We start from the raw sequence: 22,408 nt of genomic DNA on the forward strand, positions 1-22,408 counted from the left end.
CCTGCTGTAGCTCCTTTCTCCCTTCATGGAGCCTACAGTACGTCCGGGGTGAGAGCCGTGTGAGAGACTAATTACGGCGAATTTGTGCATTCGGAGAGTTAATGATCAGAGACTGAACGTCCTGCCAGCGGCGTTCGTCCATCCGTGGGACGGATTTCTACCTACCCTGGCACGTGTCTCTGAGCTCTCATCGATCTGTTCTCAGTGGTGTGCAAAAGGGAAAGGTGTGAGGGAGCAGCCTGAACAGTTAGACGATCAAAATATATCCTAGTGTCTGATTAGAAATAGAAATATGTACACACTATCTGAGACACGTCTCTCTCTCTTTGTAGATGCTAAACAAAAGTCTAAACATTGCACTTATAGATACAAATGTCCAAAAAATGTCCAAAAAAAAGGACAAAAGAAAAAAGAAAAACACAACTCTTTTGTGAGAACTTTACCATTCCTTCCTTCTTTCTTTTTATCCTCTCTCTACCCCTTCCTTACCTCCTTCTTTCTTTCTTTCTTTCTTTCTTTCTTTCTTTCTTTCTTTCTTTCTTTCTTTCTTTCTTTCTTTCTTTCTTTCTTTCTTTCTTTCTTTCTTTCTTTCTTTCTTTCTTTCTTTCTTTCCCTCCCTTTTTGTTCCCTCCTTCTTCCTCCCTTCCATCCTTCTTTCCTTTCTCTCTCGTCCCCTTCTTTCCCTTCTTCTTCCTTTCCTTTCTTCCTTCCTCTCTCTCCTCCTTCTTTTCTTCCCTTATTTCTCCCTTTCTCGCCCCTTATCCTTTAATCCTTCCTTCTTTCCTACCTTCCTTCCCCCATCTCCCTCTATTTCTTCCCCTTCTATCCCTTCTTTTTATTTTCCTTCCTTCATTCCTCTCTGTCCCCTCCATCCCTCATTTTTCCCTTTCCTTCCTTCTTTTCTCCTCTCTCGCTCCCCCCTTGCTTTCCCCTCTCTCCAATTCTTCCCTCCTTCCTTTCTCTCCACATTTCTTCTCCTTTTCCCCATACCTTCCCGTCTTTTCCCCTTCCTTTCTTCCATCCTTCCTTTATTCCTTCCTTCTCTCTCTCCCCTTTGCTTCCCTCTCTCCTTCCTCCCTATCTTCCTTTCCTTCCTCACCCCACCTTATTCCTTCCATCTCATCTTTTTTTTTCTTCTCCCCTCCCTCTCTCCCCCTACTTACCTGTGTATGTAATATTATTTAAGTTGAGTAAATTGGGAAAAAAAAGACCAATAGGCTAAAACATTTACCCTCACGCTTTCCCTTAAACTCACTCATCGCCTGCTTCTTCCCCATCACACACACACACACACACACACACACACACACACACACACACACACACACACACACACACACACACACGCACACACACACCTTTACAATCTAAATACCAACATGGACAACACTGAATGTAACTCTTCAGTAGATGCATGTCTTCCATGTTGACATTACACACTGCACACTTTAAATATATGCACATATTTTTTTGTCTTCCCCCCTCATGTCCTCTATAATGTATGTTCTTGGCTGCTGTTGGATTCACTAAGTAACAGATTCTTTCCTGTACATACGACAGGAAACTCTTGAATTTTAAATCTAAAAAATAAATAAATACAAATAAATAAAAGCTCGTCATGTTAAGGAGCAGAAACCGCAAAGTCTTGCCCATGTCTGAAAATGAACAGAACAGGTACAGACTGTTCTGTCCTTCTTCTATCTCTCTATCCCCCTTCCTTCCTTCCTTCCTTCCTTCCTTCCTTCCTTCCTTCCTTCCTTCCTTCCTTCCTTTCTTCCTTCCTTCAACCCATCCTTGCCACCTTCTTCTTTTCACTCCTTCCCTCATTTCTTTTCTTTGTTCCTCTCCCCCTTGATTCCCTAGTTCCTCTCTCTCTCTCTCTCTCTCTCTCTCTCACACACTCTCTCTCGCTCTCTCTCTCTCTCTCTCTCTCTCTCTCACACACACTTTCTTTCCTTCCTTCCTCCCTAGCTATTCTGTTCCACAGTTCACTGTCCACAGAGACTTTTTTGCCGAAGTGGAGGCGCAGAAGCTTCATCACGGAAAACATAAACACATATCAGCTGCCGATTATCTTACATTTACCTTCATGGTGTTATACTGATAGCAACATCCCATAATGTTAAAAAGTCAGGAGGACTGATGCGTAATGGCGTGAAGTGAACTGGGGCAGAAGCTTGGACATGGATGGTAAATAATGGTTCTTTTTTAATGAACTGTTCGGAAATTGAACTTCTACGAAGACTAGAAGCGAATGTCTTCGATGTAGAGCGAGATTACATTGAAAGGAATGGCAAAAGTATTGGGTCACCTGGCTTTTCCAGCCACATGTGGCTCTTCCCTAAAATGTTACCACAAAGTTAGATGCATATGATTGTATAATGTGTCTTCAAATGCAGCGTTACATTTTCCTTCACTTCAACTAGGAGACCCAAACTTTCCTTGTCATGTTCCAGCATGACAATACCCCTCTCCACAAAACTAGCTCCATCAAGATATCTGTTACATGGGATGAAGTGGAAAATCTTCAGTGGTCTATTATTGAGCTTTGAACTCAAACCTACTGAACACCTTTGGGATGAACTGGAACGCTGAATGCACCTCAGGCCTCCTCAACTCACCTACGTCAAACACTCTTGTGGTTAAATGAGCACAAATGACCACAAGCACACTCAAAATCTGGTGGAACATCTTCTCAGAAGAGTGGAGGTTATCATAGAAGAAAATAGTGACTAAATGTGGTGGAATGGGATGTTCAAAAAAAGCACATGGTCAGGTCAATATATATAAACAGTACAGACCAAAAGTTTGGACACACCTCATTCAAAGAGTTTTCTTTATTTTCATGACTATGAAAATTGTAGTCACACTGAAGGCATCAAGGGCTATTTGACCAAGAAGGAGAGTGATGGGGGGCTGCGCCAGATGACCTGGCCTCCACAGTCACCGGACCTGAACCCAATCGAGATGGTTTAGGGGTGAGCTGGACCGCAGAGTGAAGGCAAAAGGGCCAACAAGTGCCAAGCATCTCTCGGGGAACTCCTTCAAGACTGTTGGAAGACCATTTCAGGTGACTACCTCTTGAAGCTCATCAAGAAAATGCCAAGAGTGTGCAAAGCAGTAATCAAAGCAAAAGGTGGCTACTTTGAAGAACCTAGAATATGACATTTTTCAGTTGTTTCACACTTTTTTGTTATGTATATAATTCCATATATAATTCCACACGTGTTCATTCATAGTTTAATGCCTTCAGTGTGAATCTACAATTTTCATAGTCATGAAAATAAAGAAAACTCTTTGAATGAGAAGGTGTGTCCAAACTTTTGGTCTGTACTGTATATATATATGTAGTCCCTAAGTTACGATTATGGTCCCATGACCCCATTGTAACTTGAAAATATCGTAAGTTGAGACAAGGCCTAGCCTACCCAGGAGCACCCTGGTGACCAGTATGGGGTAGTATAGCAGAGTGAACAATGTCTATGTACATCACATGGCCTAATTCATCAGATATACAGGAGAAAGTAGCTTTCTGACTCTTGCTATTAGTTTTTGAGACTTTTTGAGGATGGTAAAGTCAAGCATGGTTTTCATACACGTGTCAAGGAGAATAAAGATCTCATCATCAGTGCACATGCACATACAAGATACTATTGTATCTAAATACAAGTTATGTACACATTCGCAGGAATCACAGCAGGGTTTCTGGCAACTGATCTCTCAGAACATTCTACAGATCATCTCCGAGATCGGTACCGTGCTCCACTTTTTATTGCACATGACTGCTTTCATGTAACGTTTCCTGCGAAGGCTGCTCTGTTTCAGACCAAAGTGCCACGTGAAATCTCAGTTAAATTCAAAAAGCGAGATTTTAAAGCCAAATTTTAAATTCTTTAGTACAAAACAAGAGGAAAAAAATCAAACTCGAAACTTTTACTGAATCTGAATGATAATTAGGTATGATAAAAAAAAATAAATAAAAAAAAAAGGGGGAAATAATTATATATTAAAAGAAACACAAAGGAACCACGGTCTGAATGCCATGTGGGTGTCATGGACAACGGAAAGATGTTCTTTTCTTCTATTACCGAGACCTTTATACCCGGAAAGAAGCCGAAACCAAACAAAACATTACGCAAAAATAAAAAAAAATTAAAAAAATGCGATTGCAGAAAAGAAAGAAAAAAAAGAGACGGTGCCTAGAAGATGTTGCAAGTCATAACTATCCATAATTAGCCTTGTATATTGTTTCTCGTCTTAACAACTGCTAGGTATGTGGTCTAATCAGCCTCTTTTGTGCTTTTGTGTATTTGCCGAGATCTTCACCCGTGCTTCTCCTACAAACCCCCGTCTGCATTCAGTGCCGAGTTTATCTCGAGCTTTAATGACATCTTTCTCTTTTAAAAAGTTGCTTGATGGAGGTGGCCAATAAAACAAAAATGCAGAAAAAGCGAACAAAAAGAGAGAGAGAGAGAGAGAGCGAGCCATTCATTTGCAGCTGAAAAGCCGTACTTATATATCAGACGAATATTCATTCCTCAAGGATCTTTGCAATGTGCCTATTAACCTTGAAACGCGGTTCAATGACAATCATGTGGTGAATCAGATTTTATAGGTCTATAGGTGGGCAATCTTTGACGATAAATATGAATTAAACGGGCTGTTATAGGAAAGTAATCAGGAATGAGCGAGGAAGTAGTGAGACGACTCGACTGTGTACCAGCTGAAGTAGTTAACCACATGTCTGAGTGTTTTATTATAAAACAATACACACATTTTATATACACTGTATATATAAAATATATTACGGCCGTGTATCGGCAAGACAGGTTGCGGTACTACGTGTTGCGATACACTGCAATACTGTAAGCTAATTTTAGGAATTAAAAGCCGCTACTTTATTCCCACGATTTGAACCCCGCGGCTTAAACAACGAAGCGGCTAATTTATGGATTTTTCCTGGGTTTTTCCGGTTTCACAAACTTCAATAAAAAAAACTGAACCCCATAACATTAGACCAATGACATGTCCGAACAGGTTCAGGTGAACCAATGAAACTCTTTATATTAAATCAGATGCGCTCCCACTGAATCGGGCAGCACCACATCATAAATATGGATGATGTTCCTCTGACGTTTGACCTGCCGTTCACTCGGATTGTCTACAGGAAATGCGAATCATTCGTCACGCTGAAAACAACCGGGCATGAAAAAACACTTCACCTGTGTTCTGAGCTGCACGGCATCGGGAGAAAAGCTTCACCGATGGTGATTTTTAAACGCACGACGATGCCAAAAGAAAAACTCTCGAGAGAAATAGTTGTGAAAGGAAGGAGGAAGACAGTGAACAATGACTTTCTTGGTCGGCTACTGTTTAGATACAAGCCGTGTAACAGACACTGTCTTTCATTAAAGCCTGTGTAAAGTTCATTAGTTTCAGTGTAGACACCTGCGGCTTATAGACAGGTGCGGCTTATAGACAGGTGCGGCTTATAGACAGGTGCGGCTTATAGACAGGTGCGGCGTATTTATATTGAAAATAAAAATCTTTGTCAAATTCAGTGGGTGCGGCTTATATTTGGGTGCGCTTAATAGTCCGGAAATTACGGTGTATATTTCAAAATATTTGATTTAACCCGAACACAATGGGATCTGCATTTGCATTATTATGTGTAACATTCAACACTATTAAGCCAGTTTTTGTGCAGTAAGAGTAAAGGTGGGATAAATGAGGTAAAGTTGCAGGTTTCTTTAGTTGAATGAAATGTATAAAATGTAAGGTGGTTTAAATTGATATATATATAATCATATAATTTTTTTGATATTTTTTGTTACATCATATCCATTTAAATGCTATCTGAGAAACCTGTCACAGTTTCATTATAGCATCTATAGTCGCTTCCTCATCAACCTCTCTCTAAAGCTTTACAACTAAATAATACAGAAACAAGAGAACACAACTTATGTTAAAGGAAAAAGGTCACACAGTCTCTCCTATATCTACTGTAAAAACTACAGCTCTATAACTCACCCTTTTGTTTCAAAGCTTTGACTCCGTGGAGATTGGAGATAAAACCATATCAAGGAAAGTACCTTCTAACGTATACTAAATGGACAAAAGTTTGTGGACACCTCGCTATTAGAATAGATTGGATTATGTGCTTTTTTAACATACCATTCCACATTTAGTCCCCATTTGTTCTTATAATAACCAAAAATCTTCTGGGAAGTTGGTGAAGAAGAAAATTGCTTTTTAAAATACGAGAATTATTTTCTTTGTCGTTGCTTCACGTACATGCTCTAACCTGAAACAAAAATGTTTTAGAGATTAAGATCCAGTCGAAAACAAGAGACGGTTACTATGCAACTGGTACTTGCTTTCCTTTCTCAGAGGAACTCGGGAAGATGAAAAAAAGATATCAGTGGAGGTCACCAAATTTATAAAACGTTTATTAAGTACTTCCTGTACAGTTTTAGAAAGAGAAAAAAAAAAAAACTTTTTCTGAATAAACTCCAGGGTAAAGATGATCCCTCTGTCTGTCATTCTATAAAATACGAGAAAAAAAAAAGAAAAAAATATATGAAAAACGAACGAAAAGCCGAAAGGGTAAGCATTCTAGTAGAGAGATGAAAGGCTGAGATATTGTGGGGATTTTGTTCTGTGAAAGTGTAAAAACTGACAAAAAAAATCTCTCAAAACTAACATTTCTATCGTCACTCTATAACTTCGATCCATCCATCGAGCCATGTCACGTGCAAACCGAAACTCATGAAAGTGGATGCAATGTAGATAAAACAAGTTTTCATAGCAATACAGAAAAATCCAAATTGTGCGGCAAAAAAACCGCAGTGAAAAACAAGCCAAAGGTAAGTTGAGGTACATACGCAGACCATGTCCACACTATTACTACACTATTGATTTTATTTAAAAACTCATATTTTCCTCTCCTTTTTGCCCTTCTGTCCACGCCAGTTTCCCGTAAAAAAAAGTGTAGTAAATAAATCAGAAAATTATGACGCATTTTTAGTCATTGAAACATGTTTTAAACAGCCGGAAAGTAAATAGGTCGGGCGTTATACGATTTGCTCGTGCGCAGTACAGGGACGTTTTCAGACGTTTCAATGTGGATGAGCAACGATCGAAAAAGAAAGTGTGAACGTGGATCGTTTTTTTTTTATTAAAACACCAAATTTATCCGGATTAGTGCAGACATAGCCACAGTCTAGAGGTGCAAAAACAGGCGACAAAAACCAGAAGCAAAACAATACAGCAACATAAAAAATCCAAAACGCATTTTAAACTGCTGGGTAGGTCTAGAAATAAGTTACTGAAAGTGTTGCTTTAGTGGTTAGAAGAAGTGTCTTTTAAAGGGTGTGTGTGTGTGTGTGTGTGTGTGTGTGTGTGTGTGTGTGTGTGTGTAAGTGTGTGTAAGTAATTAGAAACACCTGTGCTCAATTACCAGCTAGGAAATGCAGAGGGGGAAAGTATGTACGTCGGCTCCAAGCTGCCGTCAATGTCGGCCATATTGGAAGGTCATTGTGGTTAATGTGAATTGGAGTCTCCAGCTGACTGCGATTGGACAGACCCATGCTGAAGTTACATGATCACGAGTTTTGGCTTGAAATCTTCCCTTTTATTTTTCTATCCCACTTTTTTATTTGGAATTAAATCTCCTCTCTCTAATCTTCAAGTTTGAACTTTTCCTTCAAATCCCATCTCTTTCTTCCTTCATTCTTTCAGATTAGATTTTTTCTATTTTATTTCTAATATAATCTCTTCCATCCCTAATTCAAATACACTCCTTTCTGTCTCTCCTTTAAATCCGATCCGTTCTGTCCTTTCTCCTTACCCTAGACTTGCTGTCTTTCCTCTATTCCTTTAGATATATCCTTTCTTGCTTTCTTTCAAACATAATCTCTCCTTCAACCTTCCCTCAAATCCAGTTTATTCTGTCATTCCTTCCTGCCTTTATTCGTTCATTCCTTCCTTCCATAGTTTAAAATAATACATTTTTTCCTTCAGAAAGATCCTTCCTACATCCAGCCATCATTTCTGTGATCATGTGACCTCTTTATCCTTCTTTCAAATCCAATCTTTTGCTTCTTTTAAATGTGATCTATTCTTTAATTACTTTCAATATTTTATATCATTGCATCTTACAGTAACAATTGAATATGGAGGGAACAAAAAATGGGAAGGTCATGGTGGATAAAACCCCACCTGACAACAATCGGACAGATTTAATGTTTAAAAAAAAGAAGGAAATCCTGACCAACAGACGTTCAACAGACGTGGTTAAGAAATAACTTTAAAAATAAAACAAACATTCGCTTTCCTGCAAAGAAGCCCGTAAACCCCTTGCCCATGTGTGAAAATTAAAAGGTTACAGATGTTTTGTTTCAATGCTTTCGAGTTTGTGAAGGTATTTTTTTTTAGAATAAAAAACATACCCTGCTTGCTATTAGTTAGTGTTTTCCTGGTTCTCGTGTTCTCGATGTTGCTGCGCAGGTACCCGCGATCCTGAAGAAGAACTTCGGAGCAGTTGTTCTTCATGCCGGAACGAACGACACCCGGCTGAGGCAAACGGAGATCTTAAAGAGGGATTTCAGGATCCTGGTGGAGACGGTACGCAGCACATCACCCACAACGAGGATCATTGTGTCAGGACCTCTTCCCACTTACCAGCGAGGGGCTGAGAAGTTAAGTAAACTTTTAGCTCTAAATGAATGGTTACAGTCATGGTGTCGAGAACATAAACTTCTCTTTGTTAATAACTGGAACTGTTTCTGGGAGCGTCCGAGGTTCTTCCGCCCTGATGGCCTGCACCCCAGCAGAGTTGGAGCAGCAGTGCTATCAGATAACATCTCTAGGATACTTCACACCATCTGACTGGTAAGACATCAGGAAATCTTCAACTATAAGAACACGCATACTACAGACCAAATAGTTACAAGTTCACACACAGCCCAGTTTATAGAAACCGTATCTATTCCTCGTGTAGTAAAACCAAGAATTACATACACAAGATCCAGAAATAATCTTATTGCAGTTAAAACTGAAAAATGCCAGATAAACAAACACAACAAAGTTCTAAAGTTTGGTCTTTTAAACATTAGATCACTTGCACACAAAGCACTGATTGTAAATGAGATAATCACAGATAATAATCTCGATGCACTCTGTCTCACTGAGACCTGGATTAAACCAGGTGATTATATGGGTCTAAACGAGTCTACACCGTCAGGATATGTTTATAAGCATGAGCCCCGTCAGACTGGTCGTGGGGGGGGTGTAGCAACCATTTATAGTGCCTCTCTTAATGTTAGTCAGAGATTAGGATTCAGCTTTAAATCATTTGAAGTGCTCGTTCTTAAAGTTGTACTTTCAGACATACATAGAAAACTCGCTCTGGTCACCGTGTACAGACCCCCAGGGCCCTACGCTGATTTTCTTCAAGAGTTTGCTTGTTTTTTATCCGATTTCTTGATCAATTTTGATAAAGTGCTGCTTGTAGGAGATTTTAATATTCATGTAGATGATGTAAACGATGCTCTAGGATTATAATTTGTTGACTTATTAAACTCTTTTGGGGTTAAACAAAACGTCACCGGACCAACTCACCGTTTTAACCACACATTAGACTTAATAATATCCCACGGCGCAGACGTCACTGATATCGATATTTTACCTCAGAGTGATGACATCACAGACCATTACCTTATACTGTACACACTACCGGTAGAGCAGATTAGCCATGTTGCACCATGTTATCGACCTGGTAGGACTATTGTTCCGACCACTAAGGACAGATTCATAAATAACCTGCCTGATTTATCTCAATTTCACACTAAACCCATAACTACTAATGATCTTGATGAAATAACTAACAACATATACCTTATCCTCACTAGCACATTAGACACCGTTGCCACCATCCGGTTAAAAAAGGTTAGAGAACAAGCACCTGCACCTTGGTATAATAGTCATACGCATGCCCTCAAGAGAACAACACGTAATCTGAAGAGAAAATGGAGGAAAACCAAATTGGAGGTATTTAGAATTGCGTATAAAGACAGTATGCTCAGCTACAGACAGGCGCTAAAAGCTGCTAGAGCTGAACACCTGAGCAAACTCATAGAAAACAACCAAAACAATCCCAGGTTCCTTTTCAGTACTGTAGCTAAACTAACTACAAATCAGGGCTCTGAAAATTGTGTTCCATCACAGTTTAGTAGTGAGGACTTTATGAATTTCTTCACTGAAAAAAATAAATAACATTAGAAAAACAATTGTGGCAGTTCAACCTCTGAGACCATCTCCTGAGACAGTGTTACCTTCAACTCCACAACTCCACTGTTTTACATGTATAGGACAGGAAGAGCTGTATAATGTTATTGCCAAAGCTAAATCGACAACATGTCAGTTAGATCCAATTCCTACTAAATTACTGAAGGAAGTGTTATATACAACTGGTGAACCTCTTCTGAATATTATTAACTCTTCACTATCGTTAGGACATGTCCCTAAATCCCTCAAGTTAGCAGTTATTAAGCCCCTCATTAAAAAACCTAATCTGGGTCCAAACACGCTATCGAATTACAGACCAATTTCAAATCTCCCATTTATGTCTAAGATTTTAGAAAAGATTTCCTACCTGCAAGAGAACAATATCTTTGAGGAGTTTCAGTCAGGTTTTAGGCCCCATCATAGCACAGAAACTGCTCTAGTTAAAATCACTAATGACCTGTTTTTAGCTTCAGACCAAGGCTTCATCTCGATGTTGGTTCTATTAGATCTTAGTGCTGCATTCGACACTATAGACCATGATCTCCTCCTAGATCGCTTACAAAATTACATCGGCATTCAGGGACAGGCATTAAGCTGGTTTAAATCCTACCTGTCCGATCGTTACCATTTCGTAGATTTAAATGGAGAGCTATCCAGGCTAATGCAAGTAAATTATGGCGTGCCGCAAGGTTCAGTTCTAGGACCCCTGCTCTTCACAATATACATGCTTCCGTTAGGAAATATTATTAGAAGGCATGGAATTAGCTTCCATTGTTATGCTGATGATACTCAGCTATATATCTCATCTAAACCAGGCGAAACAGCTCAATTAACTCGGATAACTGAGTGTGTTAAGGAAATAAGAGATTGGATGACCCATAACTTTCTACTTTTAAATTCTGAGATTTTGCTCATCAGCCCAAAAACTAGTATACAGAAGCTCCAGCATCTCAACCTGCATTTAGACGGATGTTCTGTAACCACTAGTTCAATGGTAAAAGACCTGGGAGTTATTTTAGACAGCAACTTGTCTTTCAAATATCATATCAACCAAGTTACAAAAACAGCCTTCTTTCACCGTAGAAATATTTCTAAGTTAAGAAACATGTTGTCTATATCTGATGCAGAGAAGCTCGTCCATGCGTTTATGACCTCCAGAATAGACTACTGTAATGCATTACTAGGTGGATGTCCTGCATCATTAATAAACAAGCTTCAGTTAGTCCAGAATGCAGCAGCCAGAGTTCTCACAAGGTCAAGAAAATATGACCACATAACCCCGATCTTATCGTCCCTACATTGGCTTCCTGTTAAGTTTCGAATAGACTACAAACTATTACTTCTCACTTATAAAGCACTAAATGGTTTGGCTCCTATGTATCTATCCAGTCTTTTAACACGCTACAATCCGCCACGCTCCCTGAGATCTCAAAACTCTGGGCTTCTAGTAGTTCCTAGAATAGCAAAGTCCACTAAAGGTGGTAGAGCATTTTCACATTTAGCTCCTAAACTCTGGAATAGTTTTCCTGACAGTGTTCGGGGTTCAGATACACTCTCCCAGTTTAAGTGTAGATTAAAAACATATCTTTTTAGCAAAGCCTACACATAACACACATCACATATCATAACTTTTTGCTCCAGAACATCTGATCACATGCACATTATCAACTTGTGCTGTTAATATCATGAACAGCAGCTACGCTAATTCTTCTCCACTGCTTCTCTTTCTCTCCCCATCCCGAGACACCCTGAGGTTTGGCCCGCTCCAGTCACCTCCCACCTCGTGATGATTACGGACCTTTGAAGAAGTAGATGCCGAACTCGCAAACATCCCGAACCATCTAGAGACGTACCAGTGCCATTTGGATCTGGCTACATGTGTGGAGTTTGACAGTGGACCTCCTGGAGTGTTTAAAGGCTCTGGCATGGAGAAGCTGATGCTGGATCTGTGATGATCACAAATGCTGAGCTTATACAACTAGGAGCTACCAACCATATAGACTGTATAAGACTGCAGAAAGAACATCACTTATAATCTTATACTCCAGTAATCATGTTAGTTCTCACTCTCCAGTGTTCTGTATTGTTGAAAGATTTATGATCAAACTCTTGATGTCACCCAAATGAGGATGGGTTCCCCTTTTGAGTCTGGTTCCTCTCAAGGTTTCTTCCTCATAACATCTGAGGGAGTTTTTCTTTGCAACAGTCACCACGGCTGCTCATCAGGGACAAATTCACACGATTCACCTTAACTGTTGATTTGTGTAAAGCTGCTTTGAGACAATGTCTGTTGTGAAAAGCGCTATACAAATAAACTTGACTTGACTTGACTTGACTAGTATTGGCACCCCTGTTTTTATTCCCACATTTAAGTGTTCCAACCTGCAACTCTCAAAATTCAACAAATAAACAAATCATGAGGATCATGTGATGAATGAACCCCCATCACATTTCATTTATTTATTTATTATATTCTGAGCATCTACTAGTGTATGATTAAATAAGGAAGAGACCAATTATAACTGTTAACATAAAGCTAACACCACCATGCTTCACTACTCCATTCCATTTCCAGGTTGAAACGCAACAAAATGCGTACTACACAGTGTCTGCATTACCATGTACCACCTTTTTATTATTATTATTATTATTATTATTATTATTATTATTATTATTATTATTATTATTATCTGCATGCAAGCAGGCTTTAAACATGTCCCTGCAATTTTTCAATAATTATTTTTTTTATATATATTTATTTCTTTTTTCCTCAGTTTTTTCACCGTTGTGCCCGAATAGTCTGAATAGCGTGCCCACGGGGGAATAAAGGCTCAGTGGCTCCTAAGGCAGCGATTCAGCAGATCTGATAAGAAATAATCTCCTCTGAGAGGATGTGCTGTCCGTGCAGTTTCTTTCTCGTCCCCATATCCAAGTGGACGATGCACAGATTAGGATGTCTTCTTTTTTCATAGATCAGGCTCCAAAACAAAAACAAAGAAAAAAAAAACTCACACAGACTAATGCTATGATAGATATATATTTAAAAGAAACGAAGTTATGCATATAAATGCAAGAAAAATTGGAATGAGGAACAAGAGTGCAGGTAAGATATAGGATTTGAAGCTAATAAAATGGGAGGGCGTGGCGAATAACACTGAAGGGTGTGGCTTAAACACTGGGGATGTGGCTAATAACACTGGGGGCCTTGCTAATAATACTGGAGGGTTTGGCTAACAACACTGAGGGCATGGCTAATAACATGGGTGGGTTTGTTATTTATATGTGTATATTCCCATTACATTGGGAAGAAAAATCTAGAAGCTGGGTATAAGTCTGCTTTTGCTGTTACCACTATAATTAATATTCAGTAAAACTGGTGTCTCCTCAAGGTTGTATTCTGGCCACATGCACAGTATTCCCGCGATTGACTCCGGATCCACTGTGATCCTTGTTGTCTTCATTTCCTTCCTTTCTTTTCTTCCTCTAGTTGCTTTAGTCTTCCCCTCCTTCAAATCCAACCCTAACCTTCCTTAATTTTCCCCTTTTTTTCGTCCTTCCTACAAATAGAATCACCTTCTTAGTTTAATAAATCAAATCTCTTCTTTCAAATTTGAACTCTTCCTTTAAATCCCATTCCTTCCTTCCTTCCTTCCTTCCTTCCTTGCAATGAGATTTTTCTATCTTTATTTTTTTCTAGTTTAATCTCGTCTATCCTAAATTTAAATCCAATCCCTTCTGCTTTCTTTATATCCTCTCATTTCTGTCTTTCCTCCATTCCTTTCCTCCTTTGGATTTATCCTTTCTTCCTTTCTAACCCTAACCCTAACCCTAACCTTATCTCTACCTTTCTTCAAATCCAATCCATTCTGTCATTCCTTCCTTCTTTCCTTCATTCAATCCTTCCTTTCATCTTTTTGTTCCTTCAGATAGAGTTTTCCCACTGTCTAGACATGATCTCTACCTCACACAGGGCCATGTAGTTTTGGATTTTGTTCCGAGAGAGAGAGAGAGAGAGAGAGAGAGAGAGAGAGAGAGAGAGAGAGAGAGAGATTTGGCATAAGTGCTATAGATCCTGTACATTATTTATATTCAAGTAGATTTAAACACTCTGGAATTTTCCCCCAGGACCTGTAACTTTTATGCAACAATTGCTCATAGATACAGTAAAATATATATATATATATATCCTATCTTTTTTTTCCAATCTTCTGTTCTTCCTTCCTTCCTTCCGTCCTTCCTTCCTTCCTTCCAACTTCCATCTCCATTTTCTTTTAACCTTTCATCCTTCTTTCTTCTGATCTTCTGACCTTCCTTCTATTCTTTAAATGTTCTCCTTATCCGTCCTCCCTTCATCCTATTGCGTGTTCCTTTCATCCTGTCTTCCTGGCATATTTTCTGATCCACACTATTTTACGATGAATTTTATGTGATGTTGTTGCACGTAAACGCCGGACACAACAATCCATCGTCGTCCGTGTCGAATTTAAACACCAACCTTGCTGTCTAAAACGTCTTTGTTTGTAATCAGATGTTGCCCTGTTGACTGCACAGACAGATGTTTTTCAGAAAAGAACTCGTCTATAACGCAGTATTGCCTCCTGATAGAGAAAAAAAAAATCCTATTAATAAAGACGCGTGTGTCTGGCACATATTTGGCAAGGACAATGCAGAAAATCAACACTCCAGACACATTTTATTCTCCTCAAACGGCTAAATAGTTTGCAGTCCATTGCTCTGGATGTATAGCAAGACCGAGCGAGTGTAAGAATCCTCAATACGACCCGAGAGTGCGCTTTATACTCGTATAGAGCCCCATTGCACCCCCCCCATCCGAAATGACTGTAATAAGTGGATTCGGAGTTCTTTGTGATCATCGCAGTGCACAAGGTACAAACATGAAAGCGGACTTACCACACGGCTATCAGTCCTGGCAAATTGAGCAGAACGTATATAGAACAAAACAAGCATCACTTCAAGAGCGATGAGAAAATGATCAAGTCAAGGTTGATTGCGGTCTCATCTATATATACACATAGAGGCCGGGACGTAAAAAGCTCCAAGAGCAATATACAGGAAAAAAGAAAAGTTGCCAATAGTGTTAGTACTATACACACACACACGCACGCACGCACGCACACACACACACACACACACACACACACACACACACACACACACACATGCATATTAGCTTAAAATATATATTTACATAGTTCTTACACAACTTTTTAAATGCTCGATTCTGATTGGTTGCAAATAATTACACTGATTATTTTCTTTCTTTCTTTCTTTCTTTCTTTCTTTTTTTCTTTCTTTCTTTCTTTCTTTCTTTCTTTCTTTCTTTCTTTCTTTCTTTCTTTCTTTCTTTCTTTCTTTCTTTCCTTCAAAGCTGATGTTTTCCTTCCTTTAATTGCTTCCTTCACTTTGCTTTCATCTAGGCTGATGTTTATCTTCTTTCCTTTTATCCTTCCTTGAAATCAGATTTTTTTTCCCCCTCTCCACATTTTCCTTCCTGGAAATCTGATCTTTCTTTTTCTCCCCTCTTTTCTTCTTTTCTCTTTTCTTCATTGAAGTCGGATCTGTCTAATGTTTTCCTTAACTGTCTCATTTAACCTAAGCTGTTTTTTTTTTCATCCTTTCTTCCTTCAAATCTAATATTCCCCTTTCTCCCCTATTTTCTGCCTTGCAATCTGCTCTTTTTCATCCTTTCTTCCTTTCTATTCAAGCTGATGTTTTCATTCCTTTATTCCTTCCTTCCAATAATATTTCTTACCTCTCTTTCCATCTTAGCTGATGTTTTCCTTCCTCCATTCCAAATCAAATCTTTCTATATATTCCCTCTTTACTTTCTTCAAATCTATTTCCCACCCTTCTTTACCTCTCTACTTCTATCTAACCTGATGTTTTCCTTACTCCCTCCTTTAAATCTGATCTTTTTCTTTCTCTGCTCTTTCCTTCCTTCACATCTAATCTACACCATCTTTCCCTACCTCTCTCCTTTCATCAAAGCTGATGTTTTCCTTCCTTCCTTCCTTCCTTCCTTCCTTCCTTCCTTCCTTCCTTCCTTCCTTCCTTCCTTCCTTCCTTCAAATCGGCTCTTTCCCTTTCTCCCTGCTTTCCTTTATTTAAATGTGATCTTTTCCTTTCTTTGCTTCTTTCCTGATCTGACCTCTTTCCTTCCTTGATTCAAATCCAACCTTTGACTTCATTCAAACGATCTTTTCATTTTCATTTTTTTTGCATAAATGTGTGGGACCTGAAATTCTCAATAAATGCTTCAGTATAATTAAATATAAATAGGTAAAAAAACAGGTAAAAAGAAATTTCATTAAATGTTTATTAATTGTATTATTTGCAATGTATACATATTAAAACTATTGTTATTATTTTTATTATTAAATATTATTAATGTGTGATAGAAGAGTATCTGTGAGAGTGAAAGGGAAAGTTTATAGGTCTGTGGTGAGACCTGAGATGTTGTATGGTTTAGAGACAGTGGCATTGAGTAAAAGACAGGAGGTGGAGCTGGAGGTAGCAGAGCTGAAGATGTTGAGATGTTCGTTGGGAGTGACGACGATGGACAGGATTAGAAAAGAGTTTATTAGAGGGACAGTGCATGTAGGACGTTTTGGAGACAAGGTGAGGGAGGTGAGATTGAGATGGTTTGGACATGTGCAGAGGAGGGACATGGGGTATATCAGGAGGAGAATGCTGAGGATGGAGCCACCAGGAAGGAGGAAAAGAGAAAGACCAAAGAGGAGGTTTATGGATGTGGTGAAGGAAGACATGCAGTTGGGTTGAAAGAGGCAGATGTAGAGGACAGGGGGGTATGGAGACGGATGATCCGCTGTGGCGCCCTATAAAGGGAGCAGCCGAAAGAAGAAGAAGAATATTATTATTATAATTATAATTATTATTATTATTAATATTATCACTAACAACAAAACCATATAAAGTGTTGTTTTTACTAAGGCTGTTATTACTATCTCGAGTTATGCGTTTTCTTCTGAATAATTTTATCTTTTATTCTTTTACCCTTCTTTTACCCTTTACGAATAAAGGAACAGATTGGCACAATTGTTTTTATGAGTTTATACAGTAAACAGCCGACATCTGGGTGACTTTCCTTAATTCCATGCCCTGTATCATCATTTTGATAGATGCTCAAGTAAACTGCACCATTCGCCTTCTAAAAATGGAAGTTTATTTACATAACGTCCAGGTGGTTGGGTTGTAAAACTCCAATTTCTTTGGCTTTCGATTCTCCCCGGGGGCCGCATTCCAGAATTTGTGTCTTTGAAAACATGACCACTTGTTCTTGGTAGATTCTGACTCCTGTTCCTGGTAAACTTTTCCTCATTTCATTGGGTCAAGCAACCATTTACTTACAGATCTGAACTTACAGATCTATTAATTGCCTGGAAAGAACTTGTATGTTTGTTTTTTTTTATTCGAGTGAAATTCCACTCCTAAACTGCAACATTGGACAGCGCTGACTCCTCAGTTCTGGATAATTTATAACACAGATAGTCCTTTCATGGCTCTCTTTGTAAATTAGAGTCACTGAGGGCCCTCTAAGTCACTGGTACTTACGAGATAAGTATCAAGCCAAGCAAACAAACAAACGCGTGTTGTCCAGATGCCGTATCAGCGATGATGTATGGGACTGAGATTGTGAGGCTGCATGGGTGCAAGCGAAGTTTAGCAAAGACAAGAGATGTTTGCATTGGGATGCGAGTGAAAGCTTCAACACAAGGCAGAACAATGAAACCTAACATGACCTGGAACTCGGAAGCCTGATACTTTCTAAATGCATGGATTGCCCTATAATGTTTCTTTACTACTACTTGTAAAAGCAAGTATATATATATATATATATATATATATCTATGTACATTTGTACATGTGTACATTTTGCAATTCTTTCTATGTGCGGAACATAGTTAAAATCTGAGTTTTCTCAGGAACGTATTAAGTGGCGGACCACAAGTTTGTTAAGTCTCTGCTATGCACTTTTTGTCACTTTTAAATTCATTCATTCATTTGTAATTCGGGTCGCGGGGGCAGCAGTCTAAGCAGGCCCCCGCCTTCGACTGCTGCCCAATCCTCACAGCACCGTCCCTTACGGTCCCTCCTGCAGGTGGTGAGCCCACGGGAAGGCGGCCCCACGTCACTTCGACGTCACGGACCTTGATATTTCCCTCGTAAGGGACCCCCGGAGCATAGAGGGTTAAGGACCTTGCTCAAGGGCCCAATAGTGGCAGCCTGGCGATACCGGGGCTTGATTTATTTAAAAAAAAATTTAAACTTGAGAACATACACAACAGTGGCAGGGGTATAAAAAAATCAACTCGAGTTAGCGCAGTGTCACTGTGGCTACTCACTCCGTACCGGAAATACGATTTGTAGTGTGTCACGTGCGAAATCAAGCCACTTCCTGCCATCGCCAACACTAGCGATATGAATTCATTACTATTTTATGTACAGCTTTAAGGATTTCTCTTAAAACAATTCTGCATATGTAGGGAGTGAACGAATAAAGGCTGGAAGGAATGAAGACAAAGTCTGCTGAAATAAGTAGAACAGTTAAGTAGATCATGTCTTTAGAAAATAAAATAGTAAATATAACCCCCCCCCCCCCCCCCCACACACACACACACACACACACACACACACACACACACACACAAAACACATCTGTATACCCCAAATGGGTATTTCAATGGGTATATTCAATTTAATGGATATAATAATTTTAATAAAATATTATTTTAATATTATTTAATCAAGAAGGTATTTTATTTAAAATTGCTTTAAAACTGTTAATGTTTACAAATCTTAATAATAAAAAACTGCATTAATAAAAGAACAAGCAATTTTATGTTTTTGCATTCCCCCCCCCCCCCCCACTGTAACAAAATGGAACCAACTTCCATCACACATGACACAAAAAAAGCATTTTACTGTAACCCCCCCACTCTCTTTTTAAGTAAATCATTATATGTAAGTACTTTTCTGGATTGTTCCAGGACTGATTTTATGTATTTATATAGGAAAAAAACTTTTAATGCAGGAAATAAAAAGTTCAAGGCACTTCATCATCTATAACGTATTATCTTTATGAGCAATACTTCGAATGCTCAAAGTGTCTTCTTTCCAAAGATATCTAAATTGTGAATGTAGCACATTTTTGCTGGAAGATGATAATATTTCAATTTGGGTAGGTCATTTTCAGCTGTGAGTCCTAAAAGCGGTGGCGAAGGCTAACAGGTTAAAGATGCGTTCAAGAACATGTCAACACATTAACAGCTACTGCCAAGTAAGAAGGGTGAAAGCTAACATATGCTTCCTCAGAGACAAGTCAAGGCTGTCATTTTTAGAACACACGATCTCCCAGATGCCTGCGATTGGCTAAGATGACTGTTGCAACATCGGTATTCAGACGTGCAATCTCGCTCAACAATAATGCTTTTTTTTGTTTTGCCAAAATGTTTCTGTTTCTTCCAAAATGAATTTTGGATGATGTGGATGTCCCTAAATCCAAAACTTCCCCAAATATTCTGATTTCTTACACTCTCTTTTCTTCCATTTGCTTATTAAAAAAATCTCAGAATCCCAGGTTTTATATATATATACAGTACAGACCAAAAGTTTGGACACACCTTCTCATTCAAAGAGTTTTCTTGAAAATTATGAAAATTGTAGATTCACACTGAAGGCATTAAACTATGAATGAACACATGTGGAATTATATATGGAATTATATACATAACAAAAAAGTGTGAAACAACTGAAAAATGTCATATTGTAGGTTCTTCAAAGTAGCCACCTTTTGCTTTGATTACTGCTTTGCACACTCTTGGCATTCTCTTGATGAGCTTCAAGAGGTAGTCACCTGAAATGGTCTTCCAACAGTCTTGAAGGAGTTCCCCGAGAGATGCTTGGCACTTGTTGGCCCTTTTGCCTTCACTCTGCGGTCCAGCTCACCCCTAAACCATCTCGATTGGGTTCAGGTCCGGTGACTGTGGAGGCCAGGTCATCTGGCGCAGCACCCCATCACTCTCCTTCTTGGTCAAATAGCCCTTGATGCCCTCAGTGTGACTCTACAATTTTCATAGTCATGAAAATAAAGAAAACTCTTTGAATGAGAAGGTGTGTCCAAACTTTTGGTCTGTACTGTATATACTGTAAATGTTATTGCTGTTACTATGCTTCTTTTCATATGTGATTTAAAGTCTGTCTTAAAGACAGACAGACAGACAGACAGACAGACAGACAGACAGACAGACAGACAGATAGATAGATAGATAGATAGATAGATAGATAGATAGATAGATAGATAGATAGATAGATAGATAGATAGATACTGTAGATGGTGATCCTTCCCAAACTGTTAACATAAAGCTAAAGTATATTATGTTTTTGGATGCAGCAGCATTCAATTTCTCTTTCGCTTGAACTAGGTGACTGTTCGTAAATTTGTTCATTCCTTCCTTCCTTCCTTCCTTCCTTCCTTTAAATTATCTCTCTATTCCTTCTTTCCAATCCCTTCCCTCCTCCCTTCCATTCTTCCTTCAAATAAGCTTTTCATTCTATCAAATTCAATTCAATATAATCCTGTGCTCGCTTCCGATTTTTCTTTTCATTGATATCTGCCTTTCCTTAAATCATCTCTCTATTCCTTCATTCCAATCCCTTCCTTCTTTCCCTCCTTCCTTATTTAATTTTCTTCCTTCCTTCCTTCCTTTTTTTTTTTTTTTTTTTTTTTATCTGTAAATTATACAAGACAACTTAAAGTTAACTTGCTGCCTGCTAAACAGATGTGAATGAATGCAGCTGGTTTATGATGATCACAAATTCCTTCCTTCCTTTTTTTTTTGTCCTTCTTTCTCTCCTTCCTTTCAGCATGACTGTTTACATGGGTCACTCTAGATCAGTGCCTGAAATTACAAACACCTTGTGGCTAAAGAAAAAGCACAAATGTCCATAAGCACACTCCAAAATCTAATGGACAATCTTCCCAGAAGAGTGGAGATTATTGTAACAGCATCTTATGAAGATCAGAATCTTATGGTTTGGTGTCCACAAAATTGTCCTTTTAGGTAGGTAGATAAAAAGATAGATAGAGAGAGAGAGAGAGAGAGAGAGAGAGAGAGAGAGAGAGAGAGAGAGAGAGATAAACAGGTTAGAATGTTTTGTGTGCTTCAATTGCCAGAGCAAGTGTCACAAAAGAAAATTACTGTGTAAAATAATAAATAAACTGCAATGTTGAACTACAATCAGTCTTTTTTATTTTCAGAAGGTCAACATGCAAATTCAGGTATATTAAAATATCAAAGCAGACAACCCAGAGAATGAAACCACCGTGAATAAGAGAACACCACGTAAGGGCAAACTCATGAACTGTACAGAACTGAGCCAAACGCAGACAAACTCACAACAACGCATGGACAAGACTGAATAGCAGAGCATCTGGGTTACATAAAGGGATTAGTGTGATTATGAGTGAGCGTGTGTCAGATTTGGGGGACAACAAACAGGTAGCAACTCATGCAACAAACCAAGTGATATGGTCCAAAGTTGGCTGAGGAGCAAAAATTTTAGGCTTTTAATTGAAACTGATAGCCGCCGCGGCCGGGTTCGTTTCCCGGTCAGGGAACCGACCCCAGCCGTTAGGGTTGCACAAGCCAGTGCACTCTTAGTGCCGATCCCAAGCCCGGATAAATGGGAAGGGCTGCGTTAGGAAGGGCATCCAGCATAAAAACATGTGCCAAATCGAACATGCGGATCATGAATACGGATGAGCCGCTGTGGCGCCCCCTAATGGGAGAAGCCGAAAGAAAGTTTAATTGAAACTGATAGCAACTTGAGAACTGGGGTGTTAAACACCAAGCCAAGCAAATAAGTTGTAAGCAATTTCAATTATAAACTCAATATATATATATTATCTTACAAAAGTGAGTACACCCCTCACATTTCAGCTACCATTTTAGTATATCTTTACAGGGAACAATACTATAGATTAAAACTTGGAAATATTTGAGAATAGTCAATGTGCAGCTTGTATATCAGTACAGATTTACTGTCCTCTGAAAATAACTCAACATACAGACATTATTGT

The 22,408-nt window shown here is 38.9% G+C and overlaps 1 protein-coding gene and 2 long non-coding RNA genes across 4 annotated transcripts in view; 1 reads left to right on the plus strand and 2 right to left on the minus strand.

Moving 5' to 3' along the window:
- The window catches only part of igsf21a (immunoglobin superfamily, member 21a), a 333,388-nt gene that overhangs the window by 293,218 nt on the left and 17,762 nt on the right, over positions 1-22,408 (minus strand). The gene's annotated exons all lie outside the window — the stretch shown is intronic.
- Positions 1-22,408, plus strand: part of LOC310722765 — a 239,657-nt gene that overhangs the window by 106,264 nt on the left and 110,985 nt on the right. The window lies entirely within an intron of this gene.
- Positions 480-15,689, minus strand: LOC310722762. Of its 2 annotated transcripts, none has more exons than XR_014532481.1 (2): positions 15,552-15,689; positions 480-535 (listed from the first exon to the last, which is right to left on the minus strand). It is a non-coding gene; the product is annotated as an uncharacterized lncRNA (long non-coding RNA). The 2 variants fall into 2 exon arrangements; XR_014532482.1 differs by having other exon boundaries at positions 480-583.

Source organism: Silurus aristotelis (assembly GCF_946808225.1).
Source record: "Silurus aristotelis genome assembly, chromosome: 29".
Lineage (NCBI taxonomy): Eukaryota > Metazoa > Chordata > Actinopteri > Siluriformes > Siluridae > Silurus > Silurus aristotelis.